Below are 12,453 nucleotides of genomic sequence, written 5' to 3'. Positions count from 1 at the left end.
CTAAAAACTGCATCTTTTTAATATTATTGCATTACCTGTATTGTAAATAAACCTTTTAAAGTTAAATATCTGGTCTTTATGTTCTGAGAACATGTCCGTAAACCTTACAGTGCAGGTTAATGTAATTCCCCAAATATATCCTTTCATTCCTTTTTTTTTACATTGTGACAAGGCTACTGCCAGGGTGGCTGGGATGAAGCATTTAGACCCTGAAATACAAGTACCAGAAGACATTGCAAGGAGGGAGGCAGAGAGTAATTTCGAAACAAGGGGATGGATTCCCAGCTCCAGCAGAGGGAGTCAGGGGGATAGCCAGGCTAACCCCCGATATTCAGTGGCACTAAACCGGGCATGGCCGCTGAATATCGGCTCTAACTGGACCCAACAAAAGTGGACAAGTCATAGGTGGTATAAGGGGTGGCATTGGGGAGGAGCTGGGTGTTTTGTGGGTGCTGGCATTAGTCAGTGCCAGCAATCACATAGCTAAGAGGGTGAATATTGGCAGGTACCTGTATAAAAAATATTGCAGTTTCCATCCACTCCCCACTCCCTATACACAGGAAATCCAATACGTTAACATTTAACTTTAAAAAAGGAGACTATGATAAGGTGAGAAGAAAGCTTAGAGGGTCAAAAATTTACATCAGGCGTGGATGCTGTTCAAAAACACCATCTTGGAAGCCCAGGCCCAATATATTCCACGTATTAAAAAAGGACGGAAGACCAAACAACAGCCAGCATGGTTAAAAAGTGAGGTGAAGGAAGCTATTAGCGCTAAAAGAAAATCTTTCAGAAAATGGAAAAAGGAACTGACTGAAAATAATAAGAAACAGCATAAGGAATGTCAAGTCAAATTAAAAGCGCTGATAAGGAAATCAAAGAGGGATTTTGAAAAAAAGATTGTGTTGGAGTCAAATACACGTGGAGGGGCATTTTTGATCGGGGACGCCATCTCTAAGGGTGCCCATCTCCGAGGACGGTGCCACAAAAGGGTGGGGCCAACCGTATTTTCGAAACAAGATGGCCAGCCATCTTTCGTTTCAATAATATGGTTGGGGCTGGCCAAATGTCAGAGATGGCCAGGTTTGAGATGGCCGGCCTCGGTTTTTGCCCATAATGGAAACCGAGGTCGACGATCTCTAACCTGGCCAAATCCAAGGCATTTGGCCGTGGGAGGGGCCAGCATTTGTAGTGCACTGGTCTACCTCACATGCCAGTACACCAACCGGGCACCCTAGGGGGCACTTCTAAAAATAAAAAAAAATAAATAAATAAAAATAGCTCCCAGATGCATAACTCCCTTACCTTGGGTGCTGAGCCCCCAGATCCCCCCCAAAACCCACTACCCACGACTCTACACCATTACCATAGCCCTTATGGGTGAAGGGGGGCACCTACATGTGGATACAGTGGGTTTTGGGGGGGGGGGGGGTTGGAGGGCTCCCATTTACCACCACAAGTGTAAAAGGTAGGGGGGGATGGGCCTTGGTCCGCCTGCCTGAAGTCCACTGCACCCACTAAAACTGTTCCAGGGACCTGTATACTGCTGCGATGGACCTGAGTATGACATTTGAGGCTGGCAAAAAAGTTTTCAAAGTTGGTTTTTTGAGGGTGGGAGGGGGTTAGTGACCACTGGGGGAGTCAGGGGAGGTGATCCCCGATTCCATCCGGTGGTCATCTGGTCAGTTCGGGTACTTTTTTGGGACTTGGACCTGAAAAAAAGGGACCAAATAAAGTGGACCAAATTCTCACCAGGGATGCCCTTCTTTTTTCCATTATCGGCCGAGGGCGCCCATCTCTTAAGCACGCCATGGCACGCCCCTGTCCCGCCTTCGCTACCATTCCAACACGTCCCCGGGAATTTTGGCCTGCTCTGCGACGGAAAGCAGTTGGAGCCGGCCAAAATCATTTTTCGATTATACTGATTTGGCTGGCTTCATGAGATGGCCGGCCATCTCCAGATTTGTGTCAGAAGATGGCTGGCAATCTCCTTCGAAAATAAGCTGGATAGTAAAACATTTTTTTAGGTACACTAAAAGTAGGGAGCTGGCAAAAGAATCGGTTGAACCGCTAGATGACTGAGGGGTAAAAGGGGCGATAAGGGAAGACAAAGTCATAGCAGAGAGATTAATTAGTGTCCAATGTTCCCGTAATATATGGAAACAGATTGATGGGAACATTTATTATATTTATTTATTTATTGCATTTGTATCCCACATTTTCCCACCTCTTTGCAGGCTCAATGTGGCTTACAAGACATCATGAATAGTGGAAACATTTAAGAAAATATATGTTTAGCATACAGAAGGATCTTGATAACATGATAATGATAAGATATATTAGGAGTTTAACAAGCATAAATTATAAGGAAGTTCTGGATATTTGTATAAGAGTTCATATTTGTTGATCTTTGTGGTATGCCTTGTTAAAGAGATGGGTCTTTAGTAGTTTGCGGAAGTTAGTTAGTTCATAGAGTGTTTTTAAGTTGTGTGGCAGCGCATTCCAGAATTGTGTGCTCAGGTAGGAAAAGGTTGACACATGCATTAGTTTGTATTTTAGACCTTTACAGTTGGGGAAGTGAAGATTATGGAATGTACGGGATGATTTTTTTGCATTCCTGGGTGGTAAGTCTATCAGGTCTGACATGTATGCCGGGGAGTCTCCGTGAATGATTTTGTGAACTAGGGTGCATATTTTGAATGCGATGCGTTCTTTGAGTGGGAGCCAGTGTAGCTTTTCTCGTAGGGGTTTAGCACTTTCATATTTTGATTTGCCGAATATGAGTCTAGCTGCAGTATTCTGAGCTGTCTGAAGTTTCTTGATTATTTGCTCTTTGCAGCCAGCGTAAAGTGAATTGCAGTAATCTAGATGACTAGTACCATTGATTGTACCAGATTGCGGAAGACGGTCCATGGGAAGAAAGGTCTTACTCTTTTTAATTTCCACATTGAGTGGAACATTTCTTGGTTGTGTTTTTCGCATGACTCTCAAGTGTTAGGTGTCGATCAATGGTGACTCCATTGAATTTTCAGGGTGTCCGAAATTGGAAGATTCAATTTTGGTGTGTTAATGGTGGTGAATTTGTTTGTGTTGTGTTGCGAGGTGAGTATTAGGCATTGGGTTTTTTCTGCATTGAGTTTCAGCTGAAATGCGTCCGCCCATGTGTGCATGATGTGTAGACTTTGGTTGATGTCATTGGAAATTTCCTTTATATCTTATTTAAATGGGATGTAGATTGTTACATCGTCTGCGTATGTGTATGGGTTAAGGTTTTGGTTTGATAGTAGTTTCGCTAAGGGTATCATCATTAAGTTGAATATGGTCGGTGAGAGGGGGGATTCCTGTGGAACTCCACATTCAGGTATCCATGTAGCTGATGTAATCGAATTAGATGTCACTTGGTATGATCGTGTGGTTAGGAACCCCTTGAACCAATTGAGAATGTTGTCTCCAATTTCGAAGTACTCAAGGATATGTAGTAGTATTCCGTGATCAACCATGTCGAAGGCGCTAGACATATCGAATTGTAGAAGTAGTATGTTCTTGCCAGTTGCAATCATTCATTTAAATTTATTCATAAGAGTAACTAGTACCATTTTTGTACTGTGGTTAGACCAGAATCCTGACTGGGAGTCGTGTAGTATTGAAAATTTGTTTAAATACTTTCTGAGTTGTTTGGTTACCATACCTTCCGTAAGTTTGGTTATTAAGGGAATGGATGCTACTGGCCTGTAGTTGGTTAGTTCACTAGCGCTCTTCTTTGCGTCTTTGGGTATGGGGGTGAGTAGAATTTTTCCTTTCTCCTTTGGGAATAGTCCATTTTGTAACATATAGTTCACATGATTCGTGAGGTCTGTTAAAAATTGTTGAGGGGCTGATGTCATAAGGTTGTTTGGGCATATGTCTAATTTGCAATGAGATTTTGCGAATCTTTTGAGTGTTTGGGGAGATAAGATCTTCTGATAGTATCTCGAAGTTGGTCCAGATTCTATCTTCTGGGTATACACCAGGGTCTGGATCTAGACAGTCAAGGAGTGCGGTGTAATCGGTGGTACTTTAAGTCGCAATTGTATGATTTTCTCATTGAAGTATTTCGCGAGTTTGTCTGCTCCTGGTGTATCTTTGCTGTTGGTTGTGATTGGTGTGATATCTAGTAGTTTATTCACGAGTTGGAAGAGTTTATGTGTGTCTTTGTAGTTCGGTCCAATTTCAGTTTTATAAAATAATCTTTTAGTTTGTCTTATGGTATATTTATATTTTCTTTGAAGTTGTTTCCAGGCGTTAAGTGTGAGGTCGTCTTTCTTCTTAATCCATGCACGTTCTAACCTTCTAACTTGTGCGTTAAGTTTTTTCAGTTCATCATTGAACCATGGTGTTGAATTCTGCCTGTGTGAGGTTCTGGTTTGAGTTGGGGCAATGTTGTCTAATATTGTTCTGCATCTATCGTCCCATTGTAGGAGGAATTGGTTTGTGTCTGTCTTTATTGTCCATCTGTTGTGGTAGATCTGTTGCCAGAATGTTACCGGGTCTATTTTTCCTCTCGTGGTGTAGGTTTTTTGTTCTTGTTTTTTAATAGTATCTTTCGTTTGCCATTGGAGAGAGATGTATGCCTTATAGTGGTCTGACCACGGTACGGGTATCCATCTTGTATCTGTTAGTTTAAGGTTTGAGTCTGTATCGAATTTGTATGTGAAAATGTCTAGTGTGTGTCCTTTAGTGTGAGTTGGTTGTGTATTTGGTACATGGAGATCCCATAGTTGTAGGAATTCTTTGCATTCTTGGGTGCTTGTTAAGATGAGATCTTCAAGGTGCAGGTTGATATCGCCTATTATGATAAGGTTTGAGGTAGAGACACGAGTTCGAGATGAAGTCCATAAAGTGTGTTTGGGAGTCTTGCCAGTTGCCTGGCGGTCTGTAGAGTAGGATTGCGTTAAGGTGTTCCTGTAAGTTTGGGTGATTGATTCTTACCGAGGCAATTTCAAGTTGTGGTAAAATGGATTCAGCTGTGGTTGTGATGGTGAACTCGGATTTGTATATTCTGGCTATTCCACCTCCTCTTTTTCCATTTCTTGTCCAGTGGGTAATTTTGTATCCTGGTGGGCATAGATCTAGGATTATGGGATCTTTATGGTCGTGGATCCATGTTTCAGTGATGAATAAGAGGTCAAGGTTGTCTGTGGTGATCCAGTCTGTATAATCTCTGTTTTATTTACCACTGATCTGGCGTTTACATACCTCAGTTGGATTGAATGGTAAGGTTCGGTTTGGGCCGTAGATGTGTTGATTTTTATTAGTTGCCTGCTTTCTTGGTATCTGGTTTTGTTGTTTCCTTTCTTCCCTTTCTGTTGGTTATTTCCGTATGAATTTGTTTTTCCTTTTAGTTGGTTGTTGTTCTTTTGGTCTAGTGAGTTGTAGATGGGTTGTCTGTAAGGTTTGTGTATTGTGGGTAGATTGTTGTTTAAGTTGGGAGTAGTCCATGTGTGGTAGATTAGGGGAAGGAAGTAAATAATCATGAGTAATTTATTGGTGTTTATGTTGGCTTTGGTTCGTGGTGTTTGGTTGTGCTTGAGGGTATTAGTGAATGAACTTTTGTTGGAACGCCAAGCAGTGTCAGCATTAGGCAGTGTCACAACAAGAAATGTGGGCAATTAAGTAATGAGTTTAATAGGCTGTAAAGGAAGTGAGTCTACCTAGTTCATTGTAGGCAGAAGGCTAATCAAAACAAAGCAAGCTAAATCACAGGCAGCCTAGCATGTAATCCTATGATCTGTTGCTCGGGGTTTAGTAGGCTGTAGTGGAGGTGAGTCTATCTAGTTCATTGTGGCAGAAGGCTAATCCTGTTTCCACTGCTCCGTGTAGCCGTCATCCCAGTGCACTCAGAACAAAGCGAAACAGAACAGAACAAAACAAAGCAGAGCAAAACAATAGAAAGGCTGTAGTGGAGGTGAGTCTATCTAGTTCCTTGTAGGCAGAAGGCTAATCCTATTTCCACTGCCCCGTGTAGCCGTCATCCCAGTGCACTCAAAGCAAAGCAAGCAAAATCGCAGGCAGCTTAACAGCAACTGCTTTCACCAGGTCTCCGGTTCAAGGGTCTCCCGTACTGGAAGGCTGTGCCCGGGCAGGTCCCCTGGCAGTTTCAATCTGCCTAGGAGGTTTGCGGTATGGTGCGTGGTCGACCATGCGGCACTCCTTCCTCCTCAGATCGATCCAGCGGCTCCTCGCGTCTCGCGCCTACCAGGCGCAGCGAAGCTCTGAGTGCTCTCCACAACACTCCGACCCGGATCCAGGGAGGGCAAACCTCGTGGCAGTCTCCCGCGAAGGCCGTCAGTTGGCGAGGTTGGCTGACCCAGCACAACTGGGCCTCGGTCCGGTCAGGGACGCGTCGTGACCACAAGGCAGGTCGATAGCCGCGGTTTACCTCGGGTCATTCACTCGTGCTGGAGCTCAACAAGATCTTCCTGGTCCGCCGGTGTTCCATCAGTCGGTTCCCGTTCAGCTCTGGTCCGGTCAGGGATGGTTCGGGATGGCCCAGGTAGGTCTGTTCCCTCGGGGCTTCGGAGCTCGCTCCGGAGTGCCTTACCTGTCGGCCATCTTTTGCTGAGTTGACCATGTAACATTGGACACTAAAGGGTTAAATGAATTCTTTGCTTTGGTCTTCACTGAGGAAGATTTGGGAGATATACCTGTGTCAGAAATGGTATTCAAAGCTGACGAGTCGGAGAAACTGAATGAAATCTCCATAGACCTAGAGGATGTAATGGGTCTATTTCATAAATTGAAGAGTATCAGATCTCCTGGACCAGATGGTATTCATCCCAGAGTACTGTCAGAACTGAAAAATGCACTTGCAGAACTATTGTTAGTAATATGTTATTTATCCTTAAAATCGAGCGTGGTACCGGAAGATTGGAGGGTGGTCAATGTAACACCGATTTTTAAAAATGATTCCAGGGGAGATCCAGGAAATTATAGACTGGTGAGTCTTACGTCGGTGCTGGGCAAAATGGTAGATTATTATAAAGAACAAAATTACAGAGCATATTCAAAAGCATGGATTAATGAGACAAAGCCAACATGGATTTAGTGAAGGGAAATCTTGCCTCACCAATCTATTATATTTCTTTGAAGGGGTGAACAAACACGTGGATACAGGTGAATCAGTTGATATTGTGTATCTGGATTTTCAGAAGGTATTTGACAAAGTACCTCATGAAAGACTACTGAGGAAATTGGAGAGTCATGGGATAGGAGGTAGTGTTCTATTGTGGATTAAAAACTGGTTAAAAGATAGAAAACAGAGAGTAGGGTTAAATGGTTAGTATTCTCAATGGAGAAGGGTAGTTAGTGGGGTTCCCTAGGGGGTCTGTGCTGGGACTGTTGCTTTTTAACATATTTATAAATGACCTAGAGATGGAGGTAACTAGTGAGGTAATTACATTTCCTGATGACACAAAGTTATTCAAAGTAGTTAACTACCGGGAGGATTGTGAAAAATTACAAGAGGACCTTACGAGACTGGGAGACTGGGCGTCTAAATGGCAGATGACGTTTAATGTGAGCAAGTGCAAAGTGATGAATGTGGGAAAGAGTAACCCGAATTACAGCTACGTCATGCAAGGTTCCACATTAGGAGTCACCGTCCAAGAAAGAGATCTAGATGTCGACGTTGATGATACCTTGAAACCTTCTGCTCAGTGTGCTACTGCGGGTAAGAAAGCAAATAGAATGTTAGGTATTATTAGGAAAGGAAAGGAAAACAAAAATGAGGACGATATAATGCCCTTGTATTGCTCCATGGTGCGACCGCACCTCGAATATTGTGTTCAATTCTAGTCACCGCATCTCAAAAAGATATAGTGGAATTAGAAAAGGTGCAGAGAAGGGCGACAAAAATTATAAAGAGGATGGGACGACTTCCCTATGAGGAAAGGCTAAACTGGCTGTGGCTCTTTAGCTTGGAGAAAAAACGGCTGAGGGGAGATATGATAGAGGTCTATGAGTGGAGTGGAATGGGTAGACTTGAAGCAACTGTTTACATGTTCCAAAAATACTAGGACTAGGGGGCATGCGATGAAGCTACAAAGTAGTAAATTAAAACAAATCAGAGAAACATTTTCTTCACTCAACATGTAATTCAACTCTGGAATTCATTGCCAGAAAATGTGGTAAAGGCGGTTAGCTTAGCAGAGTTGGGTTGGGCGGCTTCCTAGAGGAAAAGTCCATAGACTATTATTAAATTGTACTTGGGCAAAAATAGTTCTGGGATAAGCAGCATAAAATGTTTTGTACTTTTTATTTGAGGGATCTTGCCAGGTATTTGTGACCTGGATTGGCCACTGTTGGAAACAGGATGCTGGGCTTAATGGACTTTGGTCTTTTCCAGTATGGCAATACTTATATACTTATATACTTATGTACTATATGTACTAGGTACTGACCTGAAGAGCTAGCTGGTGCCTGGAACTTTGTGGTGAGACCAGAGTTATTCAAAATGGTGCCAAATGAAAGGGTTTAAGCTGGAGAGATTATTTGATCAAGGACTGAGACTGTAAACATTTCCTGGTGTTGGAAAATGTTGGATTATTTGTAGTAAATAATTAGCAGATTTTAGTACACACAGCTTCAGCTTTAGAAATGTTAATTTCTTTCTTCATCTCTCTCTCATTCACCCCTGAATAATTCACTGCTGAGTCACTTTAAAGTTGAAGTAACAAAACATCTGTTTACTCACAGTTTGTAGTTAGATTATAATCAGACAGGCTTATATTTACATATTACTATACATTTGTATTATCAGCTCCTTCCATGTGCTTAGATGGTAATGGATGCTCACACCACCATAGATCCTCTCAGGTTAGGAGAGATCATGAGCTCCATGTGCTCCATGTGCTGCATGTGCAGTGTCTATCCCCCACAGGAAGTTGCATAGCTGTGTGACCTCTCTAAGTAATTCACATCAGAGGTCACAGAGTAATCACAGAGAAATAATAGGTGACAGGCAATGCATGTAAAATACAATTACATTCCAACAAACCCCTTCTCATGCATAACTGTCATGCAATTATTTATTCATACAAAGTCCAAGCTTTATACGCAGATCCACAAAATGTTCTCTGGGTAACGGTTTGGTCATGATGTCAGCTGTCATCTCACTGGTGTGACAATAGTGTAGACTGATGACCCCTTCTTTCGCCAACTCTCGCACGTTGTGGTATTTCGTTGCGATGTGCTTGGTGCGTGACTGAACCTTGTCATTCTGTGACAGTCGGATGCAGCTCTGATTATCTTCCATTATCTGGATTGGTCTCTTTTCAGCTATTCCGAAATCCAGCAAAAGTTTTTCAATCCACATCAGTTCTCTGCACGCTTCCGATACGGCCACGTATTCAGCTTCTGTAGAAGACAAACTCACAATACTTTGTTTATGACTGGCCCATGAAATTTGTACATTTCCATACATAAACACATATCCACTTGTGGATTTATAGTCAGAATGATCCCCTGCCCAATCTGAATCACAGTAACATATTAGTTTTGGATTACTATTGGCTGAAATCTTTAATTTACAATCAATGGTACCCTTTAAATACCTTACCATCCTTTTAACTGCAGTCCAATCTGATTTGGTAGGTGAGCTGACCCTTCTGCTCAAAATTCCTACTGCATTTGCTATATCAGCCCTGTATGTGGTAGCTAGATATAAAAGCTTACCTATGGCTGATCTATATTGGATGTTATCTGGTAAAGGTTCTCTTACTGTTTCATCCTTCAGAAAATCAGTGATCATGGGAGTGCTTACAACTTGGGCATCTTGCATACCTAAACTTTCAATAAGCTCATTTATTTTCTGCTTCTGGCTTAGAAGATAAGAACCATCATTTTGTTTCTCAATTTCTATACCAAGATAGTATGACACATTACCAAGTTCTTTTATCTCAACATTGAGGTTTAAACACTTTACAATGTCCTTGTACTCTTGCTCACTTTTGCTTGCAATGAGCAGATCATCAACAAAAGCTAAAATGTATGCATATTGTCCATTTCTGCACCTAGTGTACAAGCATTTATCTGCTTCACCTTGCTTAAATCCTAAATTTGTCAATATTTCATGCAATTTATCATTCCAACATTTTGCACTTTGCTTTAATCCATAAAGACCTTTGTTTAATTTACACACTAGCTGTCTTTGTTTTGTATTTATGAAACCTGTTGGTTGTTCCATGTACAAGTCTTCAGTTATATCTCCGTGAAGAAATGCTGTTTTCACATCAATGTGGTTGACTTGCATGCCTTTTGAGACTGCAATGCTCAGAAGTGTTCTTATTGTCGTGTGTTTCACTACAGGTGCAAACACTTCATCAAAATCTTCTCCATATTTTTGAAGATATCCCTTTGCCACTAATCTTGCTTTATACCTTTCCACTTTTCCTTGTGCATTCCTTTTTAACTTGAATACCCATTTGCATCCTATAGCTTTCTTGCCAGGAGGTAATTTTGTAAGAATCCAAGTATTATTTTTATCCAATGCATCTATTTCTTCTTGTGCAGCTTTATGCCATTCAGCAGCTTCTTCTGCTGGCATTTTCTCAATCTCATCCCATGTTAAGGGCTCTTGAGCTTCTGCTGACTTTGTTAGGTAAGACAGTCTTAGGGGTGGAACACCTTTGTTTTCCCTGGATGAGCGTCTGACAACAGGTTGGTCTGACCTTTCCGCATCCTCTAAATCTGAGAGTTCTTCTCCAATTGATTCCCCTTCTCCAACTGTACTGTCTTCTTCAATGATCCTTTCTGTGTCTGTTTCCTCTGCCTGTTCCTCGTTAGATACAGGTGAGTTGCTTTCAGACATCTGCCTTGGTATGGCATTTATATACACTGGCATGTCTATTATGGTTCTAGTTTCATATTCTGGATGATAAGGCTCATCTGGGATAATCCAGCCTTTATCAACCCTTTTGTTTTCATCAAAATATGTAACATGTCTTATGCCAACAATGCCAGTTTTCAGATTCAAAATTCTATATCCTTTGTGTCCTGGAGTATAGCCAACTAAAATGCCCCTTTCTGTTGTGGAATCCAGCTTTTGCCTTCTTTGCTTTGGTACATGAGCATATGCTGTACTTCCAAATGTTCTTATGTGTGACAGGTTTGGCTTCCTACCATGCCATGTCTCATGTGGTGTGCGCTCAGCGCCTTTAGTTGGCATTCTGTTTTGTAGGTACACTGCTGTGAGAATGGCTTCCCCCCATAGTCTTTTAGGGAGATTGCTATCTGACAGCATACATCTGGTCATTTCCACAAGTGACCTAAATTTTCTCTCTGCAACAGAATTTTGCTCTGGTGTGTAAGCTACTGTTGTGATATGTTGAATGCCTTCTTGTTCTAGAAATGTGCGCATGCTTTGTGAAGTGAACTCACCACCATTGTCGGTCTGAAGAACCTTTGGTTTTCTTTCAAATTTATTGCTCACCATGGCTACGTATTTCTTCAGCATGTCTGTGACTTGACTTTTTTCTTTCAGCAAATAGGCCACACAATATCTAGAGAAATCATCCAAGAATATTAGCACAAATCTGTTATTTCCCAATGATGGGATATTAAACGGTCCACATAAGTCACTGTGTATTAAGTCCAGTACTTTATTACTCCTATTTCCTGTGTATGCAGGAAATGAGGGTCTCACACCTTTTTGAGTAACACAGTCTATGCATTTCTCCATTTTACCAGCATCTGCACTTATCTGAATGCCGGTGGCTAGTTGCTTACTGTAAAGATCCTGGATCACCTTAGAATCACGATGTCCCAGGCGGCGGTGCCAGATTTCCAGACTACATTTACCATCATTCTTCCTTACTTGCGCCATATGTGAGGCTTCACCTGAAATGTTCAGCTTATAAACATCATTATGCATAAAAGCTTCAGCATACACTTCATCATTTTTAGAGATTGTGCACTTACTATTTTCAAAATGAATCGCAAATCCCTTCTTATCTAATGTAGATACACTAAGCATATTGCAAACTGCTTGGGGAATATACAAGACATCACTTACAGGAATTTCTTTAACTTCATTAGACACTTTGCATTTTAAGAATCCAATACCTTTTGCTTGGATCTTAGCAGTCCCTGCGTTTGCAGTTTTAAGAATACCTTCCTCTGGACACATTTCCTGAAAGAAATCCTTACAATTGGTTAAATGGCATGTGCTCCCTGAATCCAAAATCCAAGTACTTTCATTTGAATTATTATTTACCATAGTCAAAGATTTTTCTGCCATTAGAAAGCCCTTGTGTTTATCTTTGTCCTTCATACATTTCCTGGTTTGAAAATTCTTTAGTTCCATTGGCTTAGGTGAGCTAGAGGGAGTGTTTTGTGTTTCCTTACACCATTTAGATACATGTCCCTCCTTTCCACATGAGTAGCAAATCAGCTTGCCCTTGGGTGGAGTTTTCCCAT

Source organism: Microcaecilia unicolor, chromosome 8, assembly GCF_901765095.1.
Source record: "Microcaecilia unicolor chromosome 8, aMicUni1.1, whole genome shotgun sequence".
NCBI classification, from domain to species: Eukaryota; Metazoa; Chordata; class Amphibia; order Gymnophiona; family Siphonopidae; genus Microcaecilia; species Microcaecilia unicolor.
The sequence above is the reverse complement of the archived record's forward strand: the minus strand, read 5'-3'. Positions refer to the sequence as shown.